We start from the raw sequence: 14443 nt of genomic DNA on the forward strand, positions 1-14443 counted from the left end.
ACTGAATCTGCTAACACCTTGATCTTGGACATCCAGCCTCCAGAGCTATAAAAACAAGCACTGAGTTTATGGTATTTTGTCATAGCACCACGGATGGACTGAAACACTAGGAAAGGAATTACATACGCAAACCTTCTCCCCATTAACCCAGATGCCGACCTGAAGGGGAAGAAGAGAAGGAAGAGTAGAGCCTTGAATCTCACTGAATATCAAACCAAAAGACACTAAGCTTTGAACCATTTGAACTTTGTAGGTCAAGATTCTGTTTCCTGATGCAGGAGGCAATGGAAGGGCTCATAAGCTAAGATGAGTTCAATCACAGAATACACAAGTGTTGTACACTTTAGTTGTTCCCAGTGGATGAGAACATTAGAGCAGTAACACTTAACATTTATTGAACGCTTGGTTTTGCTAGGCATTAAGTACGTGCATGACTTACCAAATTTAATCCTCCTGTTATTCCTATTTCACAGATGAGGAAACCAAAGTACAGTGGTGAAGAGCTTCATGATTCAAATCTCATATTCTTAGTCTCTGCGGTAAGAGCAGAGGAGGTTAAAGGAGGAGGAGAGTAACAAGCTCATTCGTCCTGTTTCTTGAATGGAGCAGCAAAGGTTACCCTGATGAGAGGTGAGTACAAATATCGCCTAATACCCATGAAACACAATCCAGTGAAAACCATACCTTTCCCCAGTCCATGGGGTATGCCATTCTAAGTCAGATGAAAAGAAAAGTGATGTTCCCAGGCAAACTCGTGACAGGTTTGGACAATGCTTGTCTGTCCCCATTTTTGGTCATAGATCCTCCTTTCTCTGTGATTTGGATCCCAGCTTCCAGGCTTCACAGGTATGTAATCTTGCAACTACATAAACCTGAGTAACTTCACTTCCCCACACCTCAATTTCCCCACGTGTACAAGAGGACTCACAATGCCAACGTTTCAGGATTGTAACAAGGACTGGACAGCACACTTAACATCTGGTACAAGGTAGGTTGTTATTTTCAGCATCTTAAGAACCTCACCCTCTCAGATACCAGTTCAGTGAGAAAGCAAATTTTCTCTCTCCACTACTTAAAAGGAATAGGATAGAACTTAAACGTGTTCACCTCCCAGGGCATTTTACTAGCAGCACCTCGAAAATCAAACCACCTTTAAAACTACAAAGGAATCCGTTTCTAATAGAAAAATATATAATTCCCTGTAAAATGAGTTATTATTCCAATTAAGATATTCTGTGGGACAAATTATTTTTATAAAACAATGAAAACAGTTTTTAAAGTTTTCATTTGTTTCCATGCTCTCTCTTTTCAGAAAGAATTTGAGATTGCAAAGAATCAAAGGCAGCAAAAATTTTGAGATCAATAAAAAAAGAAACAGAAAATCAAAAATCAACAGAGAAAACGGAGTCAGCTTGCTCTTAAAAACTGACCCATCTCTTATAACCAGAGAGATTAGCTTAGACTGTCCTTCACATTATACTTTATTTACTGCCTTGCAAAGAATAAGAGTTGCTCACTGTGTTTATTTGCTGTCCTCCATATTCTCCATTGCACTATTCATGTGTAATGTTAAAAAGAATTTCATTGAATATGATTTGAAGTATTACAACAGGCAGCTTGCTTCTTAATCTATGCATCTTTGGGGTTTTTGAAGAAGAAATTTAATTCTTTGATGTAAAAGGGAACTGTTAAAAGAGTTGGAATCTCTGCACCTGTGTATATGTATTTTTTAGCAATAAAGCAGCATGGGCTGAGAATGAAAAAAAAAAAAAATTAGTCACCCAGAGTGACGGATCCTAAATGTAAGGAAATAGTATTTGTATTGTTTCTAGAAATATATACTTTTAAAGCATTTTCATATATGGTTTTATTTGTTCTTCACAGCAATCAATGAGGAATTCCCACTTTCAAGATAAGAAAACTGAAACCCTAAATATGAAACCATCTTTTTGGATCCCACTGCTATTGGCCGAGACCCAGGGGTCTTAAATCTTTGTTCAATGTCTTGTTACTTCATGACCCCCTATTTAATAAGGGGTAGAATTTGGAAGCAGGAAATGGCTTCAGAGGTTACCTAGTCCATTTTTTAGAGAGCTTGTTTCAAAAATACATGTGTGTTGATATTTATATAAACAGGATTAAATTTCATAAAATAGCATTAAAATGTATTATGACCAGAAGTACATGCTTGACTACACATCTGGTCACTTTACTTCAGGTTTGAGGTAGGCCTGTTTATGACACAGAAATAACCAGAAGGTCAAATTATGGAAATGACCCCGGTCACTTTTGTTTTCTCATTTAAGGCACCAAGGGTCTAACCAGATTCATGTTATCCTCACTGGTAAGTCATGAGTTCGGCATTTTTTTTGAAGACTCCATGGTTAAATAATGCTTAGCAACATCATCTTCCTGAAGCAATTCTCTTCTAGTCATGATTAGCCTTTTCTAATGATTCTGCTCAGCTAGGGTTTTTAGTGTTTTTTAATTGCATATTTTATGATATTTTAATTTTATGTTTATTCATTATTAATCATCTTTATTATATTTTAATTGTCAATGCAGCGTCCTAAGTAGGGAGAGGGAGCACTTCACAAATAAGAATATTAATTTATATGCCTTAAAATAATAATTCAGATTTTAATAAAATTATTTCCCTTAATAGGTCTCCGTGGAATGTAAAACCCCTGCCCTTTAATAAACTAATGACATATGAGGTGAATATCATTAGGCATTGTGCTTACTTCTAACTAAAACATTTTAAGCAGCAATAGAAAATCTTCAAAATATGTACCTAAAGGCAAGCTGCCTATTCCCTCTTAAAAGCATTCTAGGAGTTGCACAAAGGGATACAAATCTAAGCACATTCTCTCTCATGCCTGCATCTGTCAGGAGGATGAGCAAATCAGCACTGCCCATCCCACTGTGGTCTCCAAAACCACTCTGTACCTGACACACCCAGTAAGAGGGAGGGGTTATCTGTCAGCACACCACTCCACAAAACATCTTGAGTTTCAGGATCATTCAAGGTGCACACCTGTAAGTCATCATATTGTCCATTGGCGACACTGGCTACCACTCAAGGATGCCATAGCACTCTAGAAAAATCAGGTAAGCCTCATAGCTTCTCTGCCCATGGAAGGGACTGCTGGTTCAGTATTACAAATGGGGGAGTTGAAGCGAAGGGGAAGGAAGCAACTTTTGCAGTGTTTCACAGCTGCCATGGAGATTCACATGGAGAAACACAGGTGGCTGAGACTGCCTGGCCCCTCATTAAACACATAGTGTGGTAGCTTCTCTAACAAATGAGTGAGCCAAGGAGAGGGGCTGGGGAAGAGACACTTTGGGACTTAGAAAACCAGAATAAGAAAGCCTAGTGGTGGCAGGTATATCTAAATAGTTTTTACCTGAAAGTGCCCAAGAACTATTCTCTGTTTTTCAACCTTGTACGATATGTCCCTGATTTCACACCGTCTGTCCACCTTCTCGACTCCTGGGTTCCTACTTCTGATGCCCACAGCTTCAGGCTGACTCCTTGGCTTTCAATCTCCTCATCCCTCCAGTAGACAATTATGGGGATGATATCCCTGACGCCTGCACCCCACTGAGAGCAGTTCCTCACCCTACTTTTGTCCAGTCAGATCATGGAGGACTCAGTCTTTAGGCAAAAGAGTGTGAAGAGACTCTTGGATTCCCCATTGAGTTCTTCTACTTCTCTGTTATGAACAAAGGGAAGAAGTTGTGTGTGTACTTTTAAGTGAATTTACTTTTTTGTATTGCTGCCAAGGCTTAATTATTGGCAGCAATACAAAATGCTAATGTTAATTCCATTCATTGATGTATAGCTTTCTTGTCACAAAAATTTTAATAATCTGCTCTCATTTTGTAATCAGCAGCAGTAATTTGGGATGCTGACGTGTCTTCTTCAGGGAAGAGGTTACTACAGCCATTTGAAATTAACCTAATATTAACATAATATCCCAATGTCGTTTTAAAATAGTGTTATTATAACGGGCATATCTGTTACTGGTAGGGTTTTACTATGTTCCTGTAAGTCTCGTTAATTTTCTAAATGCAAAATCTATTTTAAAAGACCCTTAATAGAAAAGAAATACAAAAGTCTCTAATCTTCCAATGTAGGTGGAGGATTTTTGGTGTTTTGTTTTGTTTAGCTTAGTTTTTTTTAATTAACTGTTAAAATAATTTCTTTCACATTACTCAAATGTTATCCTTTGGGGTCTCAGAACAAACCAATTTACTTCAATAGAATCAGTGCCATCATTCTGTTTACAAGACCAAAGTTTATTGGAGCATGATTACTAAAAACAACCATCCAGAAAAAAAAGAAAAGTGACTTCCATGAACTCTCAGTTAATGTGATCTCTTATACTCCCCACCTCTTACACACACACTCACTCATTCACACTCACACACACTCACTCCTTGCAATGTAATTGCAGCTCTTGACTTTTTTTTTTTAATTTATTTATTGTTATTATACTTTAAGTTGTAGGGTACATGTGCATAACGTGCAGGTTTGTTACATATGTATACTTGTGCCATGTTGCTGTGCTGCACCCATCAACTCGTCATTTACATCAGGTATAACTCCCAATGCAATCCCTCCCCCCTCCCCCCTCCCCATGATAGGCCCCGGTGTGTGATGTTCCCCTTACTGAGTCCGAGTGATCTCATTGTTCAGTTCCCACCTATGAGTGAGAACATGCGGTGTTTGGTTTTCTGTTCTTGTGATAGTTTGCTAAGAATGATGGATTCCAGCTGCATCCAAGTCCCTACAAAGGACTCAAACTCATCCTTTTTTATGGCTGCATAGTATTCCATGGTGTATATGTGCCACATTCTCTTAATCCAATCTGTCACTGATGGACATTTGGGTTGATTCCAAGTCTTTGCTATTGTGAATAGTGCTGCAATAAACATACGTGTGCATGTGTCTTTATAGCAGCATAATTTATAATCCTTTGGGTATATACCCAGTAATGGGATGGCTGGGTCATATGGTACATCTAGTTCTAGATCCTTGAGGAATCGCCATACTGTTTTCCATAATGGTTGAACTAAAAAAGAGCCCGCATCTCCAAGACAATCCTAAGTCAAAAGAACAAAGCTGGAGGCATCACGCTACCTGACTTCAAACTATACTACAAGGCTACAGTAACCAAGACATTTTTAGAAAAGCATTTAGTAAGTGATTATGAGAATGGGTCTGTCTCAATCTCTAAATGACCCGTTAAAATTTCACTGTGAAATCTTCTATTACAACAGCCAACCCCTAGAGTGTCATGAAACTCAGCCCAAGGAGAAGAACAACAGAGCTGTAACATGTTGAGACTGGAAGAAACTTTTCAGGTCCCTTAGCTCCAAGTTCTTACTTTACCAATCAAGAAGCAAAGTTTAATGAAAGATGCCAGAATCACAAAGATCATTGCAGCCCCGTTAGCAATAGTAGAACCCACTTCAAAGAGCAGGGGGTAAATATAAGAAGTCATTTTTTTTTTCTTTTTGAGATGGAGTCTTGTTCTGTCACCCAAGCTGGAATACAGTGGCATGATCTCAGCTCACTGCAACCTCTGCCTCCAGGGTTCAAGCAATTCTCATGCCTCAGCCTCCCAAGTGGCTGGGACCACAGGCATGTACCACCACACCTGTCTAATTCTTATATTTTTATTAGAGATGGAGTTTCATCATGTTGGCCAGGCTGGTCTCAAACCCCTGACCTCAAGTGATCTGCCCACCGCGGCCTCCCAAAGTGCTGGGATTACAGGCATGAGCTACCGTGCTCGGCCATAAAATTCTCTTTAGTCAGGCAGCAAGAAGGACAATTCCCAAACACATATAAGCTAATTTCTTTTTCTTTCCATCATTAACTCTCAGAGGAAACTGTTAAATCAAAATGTCTTTACAAGTGAGAGAAACGGACAGGGATGACAGCAACATAAAGCTTGAATTCTGAGAATTACACTATAAAATGGACACAATTTAAGAGATGTTAAATATGCAGAAGAGGCCAGGCACAGTGGCTCATGCTTGTAATCCAAGCACTTTGGGAAGCTGAGGTGGGCGGATCACCTGAGATCAGGCATTTGAGATCAACCTAGCCAACATGGTGAAACCCCTTCTCTACTAAAAATACAAAAATTAGCTAAGCATGGTGGTGGGCACCTCTAATCCCAGCGGCTTGGGAGGCTGAGGCAGGAGAATCACTTACACTCGAGAGATGGAGGTTGCAGTGAGCCAAGATCACGCCATTGCACTCCAGCCTGGGCAACAAGAGCAAAACTCCGTTACAAATATATGTATATGCAGAAGATGCCTTAGAGACAAAATGATTTGTAGTAAATAACCAAGATTTTCAAAATGCATCCTTTATAATAAAAGGTACTAGCTTATCTAAAAAATGAGTGTGCCAAGGATAAGGGATGGGAAACAGACACCTTGGGACTTTGGAAAACAGAATCAGAGAGCCTATCATTGGCAGATTAGTGGGTCCCTAGCTCACGACCTTGAGCCCTCCAATCGCTGTGTGTCCCTCTTGTGAAGACACCTTGGGCTATCAGCCGTTGTTCGTAAACATTTATGTCTTAAGACTATCTCCCTTTGTTCTACCTCTGTGCTCACCGCACAAGCTTCTCATTTTAAATTCACTTCCAGAATAGATTTTCCAACATTGTAGTCCAGTTATATAGGTAGTTAAACTTATATTGGTAAATTACTTAAATTGGCATTCAAGTTGATACTTTTTTGCTTGTAGGCTTGCCTCTCGTAAGTTAGTTTATTTGAATCTAGCTTATGGAAACAACAGGAAAAAATATAAGGTATAAGTGAACAGTTGAGACCTGAAGCTGCCTAAGAACAATTTTCTATTTTTTCAACCTTGTGTGCTGTGCCTCTCCCCTGGGATCACGGATTTCCCACTGTCCATCCACCTTCGCCACACCTGGGTTCCCACTTCTGATCCCCACAGCTTCCGGCTGACTCCGTGACTTTCAGTCTCCTCACCCTTCCTCTAGACAATCATATATCCTTGACATCTGCACCTCATACAGGGCAGTTCCTCAGCTTACTTTAGCTTCAAGCAAAAGAGTGTGAAGGTAACAAATTAGAATAAAACCCTAATGCCTTTATTTTTCTTCATCACCACTCTCTTTCGCAGACTGAATCAGAATATAATTTTTTCCCAATTCCAGAGAGATATCTTCTGACTTTAATCCCTAAAACCCACCAGCAGCCTTCCTGTTATTCTTAAGGAGAAGGGTTCCTGGATTCTGCATCATCTATGGGTTTGAGAACCAGAAAGTCTGGGTGACAGGTTAAAATCCTTTCATTAAATACTCACGATCCCCTACGAAAGTCATCTTGGACAGCTCCATAGAGCTTGAGAGCCAGAAAGAGCCTCAGAGACCAACTAATGTGACCCCATCTATTCCACTATGACTCTATTTATACAGCAAGACTTCTCCAAAGACACATATATTAGAAATAAAACTTAATAAACTATTCTGACCCCCAAATCTAGGTCCTTTTCTTATCCCACCAGGCCTCCCCTTTAAGACTTAATTGTATTAGCAGCAAATAAAAGAGTAGAGCATAAAGGAACTGCTACAAATAAATGTTTAAAATACAACCCTCAACAAGCCTTCCAGTATTTGGTTCTTTTCCATATTTCACCTGAAATTTTGGTGAGAAGGAACGATTAAGGCAACTGATATGTTTTGGCTTATCCAAATCTTATCTTGAATTGTAACTCCCATAATTCCCAAGTATTGTGGGAGGGACCCAGTGGGAGATAATAGAATCATGGGGCCAGTTCCCCCCATACTGTTCTCATGGTAGTGAATAAGTCTCATGGGACCTCACGGGAAGTTTTCCCTTTGGCTTGGCTCTCATTCTTTCTCTTTGCCTGCCACCATATAAGACGTGGCTTTTGCCTTCTGCCATGACTGTGAGGCCTCTCCAGTCATGTGGGAATGTGAGCCCATTAAACCTCTTTTTCTTTATAAATTACCCAGTCTTGGGTATGTCTTTATCAGTAGCATAAAACAGACTAACACAGCAACTTTAATTTTCAGCAAGTTCTGCTAGCATTGCTCAGCTGGTAAAAGGTAAGACCGTGTCTGCCACCACAGGAAAAACGTCCTGCATGAGAATGAAGCCAACACAGAAGGTGGATCAGAAAGCGGGAGATGTTGATAGCATTCTGGCAATGTCTTTGGGACATCTGGAAACAGGTAAGTCTGAAGCTAGGCCTGGAAGTACACCTGAACATTTCAGTTATGTGAGGTAAAGAACAAAAATATCATTTTTACTTAAAGTGGTTTAAGTGATAGCTCTCTCACCAGAAAAAGACCTATGCAGTGATGAAGTCTTCATGCTGTCTGAGGGCAAGCCGGAAGAGTCAATGTGAAGTTCAGGAGTGAGGTCTGCACAGTATAGCATAAAAAAAAGCAGGCTGCCGTTCCAGGAAGTGCCAAGCTGGGCCTTGGATTTGGAAAGGAAGTGAGTGTCTTTTCTATGTTTCTGTGTTCTAATGTGTAAAACAGAGACAGTACCTCCTTTGGAGAGCTATGCTGAGGACCAAATCAGCTTACAAGTACAAAATGCTTTGATCAATGCCTGGCACTATAATATGTATTTAATCATATGTGCTTTGATACTAGACACTGGTTCGAAAATGAACATTAAAATGTAATTTACGGTCTTAAAATGCACATGTCACTTGGACCATGCTCTCGATTGCTCAGAGACCTCATTACTTTTGGACAAGCACAGCAGGGAATCTGGGGGAGCCCTGGATAGTGGAGATGGATCAAAGGAGTCACTTTCTCTGCTCTGAGAATTATATAACAGGATCCAAGTTACCTTGTTGTGTGACAGCCTCATTAATATGTGTGTCTTTGTATACATTTTAGCTTACCTTTTTAGATTCTAGAAAAAGCCAAGATGTTATTTTACTCCTTGGCAGCTACAGCTGTAATACTGACTACTGAGTTCTTCAATCCTTGGTGCAAAATAAGGGTGACCAGTCACCCTTATCATTTGTAGCACAGTGATTTTGCCAAGCCTTTAGCTTCTGAGGAAGTTCCTTGCCTATCTCTTCCTCAGGCAGAGCACAAGTCAGAACAATCTAGTAACAAACTTCTCCCCTTCAAAAGTCACTCACTTATGGCAAAGTACTTGCAGGATTTTTTTTTTTTTCGAACTCTTCCTCCCTATTCCTTGTTTGTGATGTGAATAGACCTTGCAGCTAATTATCAACATGAATAATAGATGATGGTGAGCCCAAGAAATAAGTCAAAGGTTCCAAACAGTTTTATCCCCAGTTTCACACACACAGGTGTTCTTACAGACAAGCATTCCATTTTAAACATGTCAGCACATTTGGGGATAGAAACTTTTTGGTCCTAGCCTTCTCACAGTTGGCTCATTAATGAACATTGTGTGCAATCAATAAGTTACCGACTGAGAGACTAAGAGTTTCTTATCTCTACCTTTGCATGTTCAAGGGTCTCAGAAATATTGATGAAACTGCATTCTTTTTTTCTTCTCTCTCTCTCTCCCTCCCTCCCTCCCTGCCCCATGTGTCACAATAATAGTTAGAACAGAGAAGAGCTTTGCCAATGTGTAATTCTTTCTAAGCCCAAAATGCGTCTTTTGGTCACCTTGCCTTTCCCTGTCATTTCATCATCAAGTAAAAGTTCCCACCTAAATGACAGGCCTTTTTAATAATAGGTTGGAGCTTTGCAGCAATTTCAAGATTTGGGGTAAGATGTCTGACATTATAAGACATGATAAATGTCTAGTTAAGGAGGCAGTTCGAAGTTCCACAGAGGCAATGGATTGGGTTGAAACAATGGACATTCTTTATGACAACACTTGTACTAAGTGAAAATGGTGATGCTCACTTTTTTTGGCATGCTTTTGGGGTATCCAATTTTTTACGGTTTTTCTCCTTAATGATTGTAGAAACCATCGTGACAGACGGCATGCTCAGGTAAATGTAGTTGACCAAAAGAATCAAATGGGCCGTTAGTGAATTACTATCAGGCCTGCAGGTATGCATGAATAATTTTGGCTGATATCCATAACATTCTTATCTACACTCTTGCTAGTCTTTGCAGCACACAGACAGGGTGGACACAATTGCCTTCTCTTTGGGCATGCCAGCTAACTGGCACTGCTGATGCAGTCTGCCCAGGGGGTCAAACATCCCCTCCTCTGAGCATCACAGAGGAAGGAGAAAACCACTGCATTCTGCCGCTCTCTTTGGCAAAAGGAGAAGTCAACAAAGACACAACTCTTCCTCCCTCTTCAGTATCCCTAGGGAAGCACACAACAGGCAGAGCTCAATCTCTGGAAGCAAAGAGACCCAAATTTCAGCCCCAACGTGACCAGATACTCACTCTGAGGACTTCAGCACGTGATTGCAATTGCATGATAAACCTTGTCTCATCTGCAAACATGGATTTAATCAACACTACCTTTCAAGATTCTTGGGAGAATTTTATGTCAAGTCACTGACAGAAAGAAGCAGCTTTGAAAAATAGTAGGTACTGGTAAAAATTTCAGAGAAAGTAAAAGAAAAATTTAAGAAACAGAAGTACTTAAGAAGAAATATAAACTATGTTACTATCTGCGACAAAGTAGCAATACTAATATTGTCACTTATCATACTATGCTGGTGTGTCCTCTGTAGGTAGTTTTATGTGGTTATGAGAAGCAGGATTGTCTAAAAATGACTCTCGGGGGTCTCTCAGAATTGGCTGAACAATGAGCTAGTTGGTACTGGGGCTTACTTCTCCCTTCTCCTAGAAAGAACTCCACATAACTCAGCTGCGATGAGGTCTAGGGGCCTCCTCAGCTAGGAGGAGATGCTGCAATGAGCCACAGGCCCAAAACCGCTAGGTGCTGGGCAGCTAGGTTTCCCAGACAACCCCTTTAAACAGCAGCACCCCAACCCAGAGTACTTGGTGCTCAAGTAGTATATTTGTCATCTGCCCCAAAGTCACATGCAGTTGACAAAGCCACTTTCTCACCTTAGTAGCACAAAGACCTATAGTAATGGGAAACACATTTCCTGCCCTAAAATGGTTTGTCCTGCAGCATACCCTTGCCCCAGACCACCTCTCCTTGAGGATAGTGAGAGCTTTCAAGACTGTACATCTTTTTGTCTTGCTGATTCTTGTTTTGTAAATTTCCTGAATACAGCTTCTTCCTTAACCCATGCCCTGTGATACTGTGGAAGCTCTGTGGAATCTTTTGCAAAACTGTCTGGAATTCCAGAATTGTTTTTCAGTCCATCCTAAAGATCTGTTATTGAGTTCCAGTCGTATCATTTATCATTAAATAGGTGGAAATTCTTTGTGCAGAGAACTCTACTAACCCCAGGGAGGCAAATAAATTAAACACCATCGCTGCCCTTAAACGGTTTGGCTTTGTCATCATCCCATTGTCATTCTGTATCTTTAGTAGAAAGGAAAGTGAATACAGTAGATTTTGTAGAACAGAACAGAAATTTATTCTTAATAGTCTCTGTGTCATCCATTGGTTGAGAATAAATTATGAACCAGGAACCCTACTGGCCACTTTATAGATGGTGTTTCCCAAGATTCTCAGACTAATCCCCTGGCAAGAGAACTACAGTTCAGAGAGGTTAAATAACTTGCCTGAGGTCACACAGCTGGTGAGTGATGAAGACGAGTTTTGAACTCAGTTCTGCTCTCGTAATAATAACTTATTCTGCTTCTCATACCACTTGAATAGCCAAAGGGAAATACAGAGTAGATGAATTGAGTTGGACTCAACACCAGCACATTTAGTTTATTTTTCTCCAGTCACTAAAACAGTGCCCCAAGGGCCAGAAAGTCTGCATGTGTCTCTGTAAATGGCTCATTTATTTTCAGGAGTGACTTAGTCATTAAGGAGAAAAATAAGCGGACTAGTACCAGACACACAAATCACTTTCCAAAGTATTTGTGTCCACTGATCAGCACTCCTAACGTTAATATTTAAAGCCCTGTCATATTCGAAATGCTTGAGGTATCAGCTGAGTTTTTAAATTGTGAATATAAAGACACATAAAGACAGAGTTTTTGAAGTTATAGCAAAGTTAAAAACATGCAAATAAAATAAGCTGATTTTTTTTGTAGTTTTGCATAGTCTTTCAAATACTTACTGTTTTGGGGGGCCTGAGGCACAGTTTCCCTAAAGCAACATAAAAGGGTGGGGGAATAAGAAGTGAGGAAGTGTTACAAATGACTTTAATGTACTTTATAAATTTCATTAATACTACTGCTATGGCCTGAATGTTTGTGTCCCTCGAAAATTCATATGTTGAAAATCTCCAACATGATGGTATTAAAAGACGAGGACTCGGAGGTGATTAGGTCACAAGGGTGGAGCCCTCAGGAATGGGATTAGTGCCCTTATAAAAGAATCCCCAGGGCCTTGTCCTTTCCACCACATGAGGATATAGTGACAAGTTGCCATTTATGAACCAGAAAGCAGCCCACATCAGACACCAAATCTGCTGGCACCCTTGAGCTTGGACTTCCCAGCATCAAAAACTATGAGAAATAAATTTCTATGGTTTATAAGCCATCTACTCTATGGTATTCTGCTATGGCAGCAGAATGGACTATGACAACTACCATCAGCGGTAAAGATATAGACCCAAAGGAAGGTAAAATGAAATTCACATTTGTTCATAACCACCTGTGTTGGGTACTATTTGGGAATATAATCTATTTTAGTTTTCAGGTAGTGAACATTTATGTTTATTTTCGGTTTCCATCATCTGAATTACTTCCTATTAGTAATTCAACCCCTAATGAGTCTTGCTGAGAGGTTGTGCCTGCCTGTGTGTTTTAATATTAACACCGCTATATTGGCATATTTCTTCAAAGTCATCAACTTAGGACTTTGAAGTTTAAACCCAAGAGATTCTGGAAAGCATCACCGGAACTTCATCTTCCATCACCCTGCAACAAGCAAGGGTGAAGAAGGATGAAAGAAGTTTCTTCCTTCATCACTGAGCAATAGGAAAGCTCAGGAAATTACTTTCTGAATTGGAGGCTGGGTATCACAAGGCTGGGATTTGTCATCACCACGACACAATGAAAGAGCAATGAGAAAAGGTCTTTGCAGAATGGGAAGTTGTCACTTCTGCACATAGCAAACATCCCTTACCTGTACAGGGAGCTTGTGGGCCATGCTGAAAGGCAGCTGGAGGCATCCAGGGTTTTGAAGTTCAAGTCATCCTACCCTCCCTTGCTCACACACCTAATCATCTGACTTGGTGGGGAGAGAGTGGCCTAAGTGACATTGAGTCATGATGAGGGGTACTTCCCTACTGGCTAGCAGAAAAGTCTGTCTCTTGATAAAAACAGACACTGAGACTTGTGTTTAAATACAGGAAGCACTGCAAAGTTTCATGAAGGCTGTGACAGTTTTCTATCAGAAGATAGCAGGACCACTGGTGGTTTGAGTCTAGCCTTTGATCTTCAAGTGAGGGAAAGTTATATCGCATCACCTCCCTTAGACACCTTGAACACAATGGCGTGGCTCTCTTGGTCATCTTCAGAATGTGGGCTTAGAAGCGAGTTCACCAGGCTTTGGTCTCTATACCCTACTCTTTGTAAGGTATACCTTTTGCCCAATTACCCAGCAATTTATGTGCCTTCATTTCCTCATCTATAAAATAGGAATAACAATAGCAGCTATCACATAGGGTTGCTATAAAGAATAAATGAAATCATTTATTTAATATACCTCAAAAGCAGTGCTCAAAATGTTACCTGTCTGTAAATCTGCAGATATCCTTTGTCTGCTAGATAAGGATGAATTGGCATCATTCCAGTGAATTTTGTGTTTGGCCCTCCCACTTCCATGCTCCCAAACATCATGGCAAGGCCAAGTCATTTTACTTCCAGAAGTTCTCAGAAAAAGCCAACGCGAGATTACAATAAGCTTCACGGGCTTTAGGTAAGGATCAAATACCAAAACTATCAAAATCACCAAAAATGGCTAAATATTGACAGGGGTGGATTTAAAACTTTTCAAAGATATAAATGGGTCTTCTTGCTGTTTCTTGAGTATGCTGATCATGGTCTCACCTCAAGACCCTTACCCACACTGTGCCCTGTGTCTGGAACTCACTTCCGCCAGCCTGCCACATGGTTGGATCCTCCTTGTCACTCAGGTCTCACTGGGCTCAGAGACCTCCTCCATAGAAAGGCCTTCCCTCACTATCTTATTTGACCACCACATTTACAAATATACACTAATCTCTCATTTCGCATTATTTTATGAAGCTCACTGATTATATATTTCATTCATTTATTTTTGGTTAACTTGTTCCCACTCCCATCCCACTGGAATGTGAACTCCCTGAAAGCAGGGATCTGTTCATCTATTTCCACAGGAG

The sequence above is a fragment of the Macaca nemestrina genome, chromosome 3 (assembly GCF_043159975.1).
Source record: "Macaca nemestrina isolate mMacNem1 chromosome 3, mMacNem.hap1, whole genome shotgun sequence".
In the NCBI taxonomy this organism is placed as follows: Eukaryota; Metazoa; Chordata; class Mammalia; order Primates; family Cercopithecidae; genus Macaca; species Macaca nemestrina.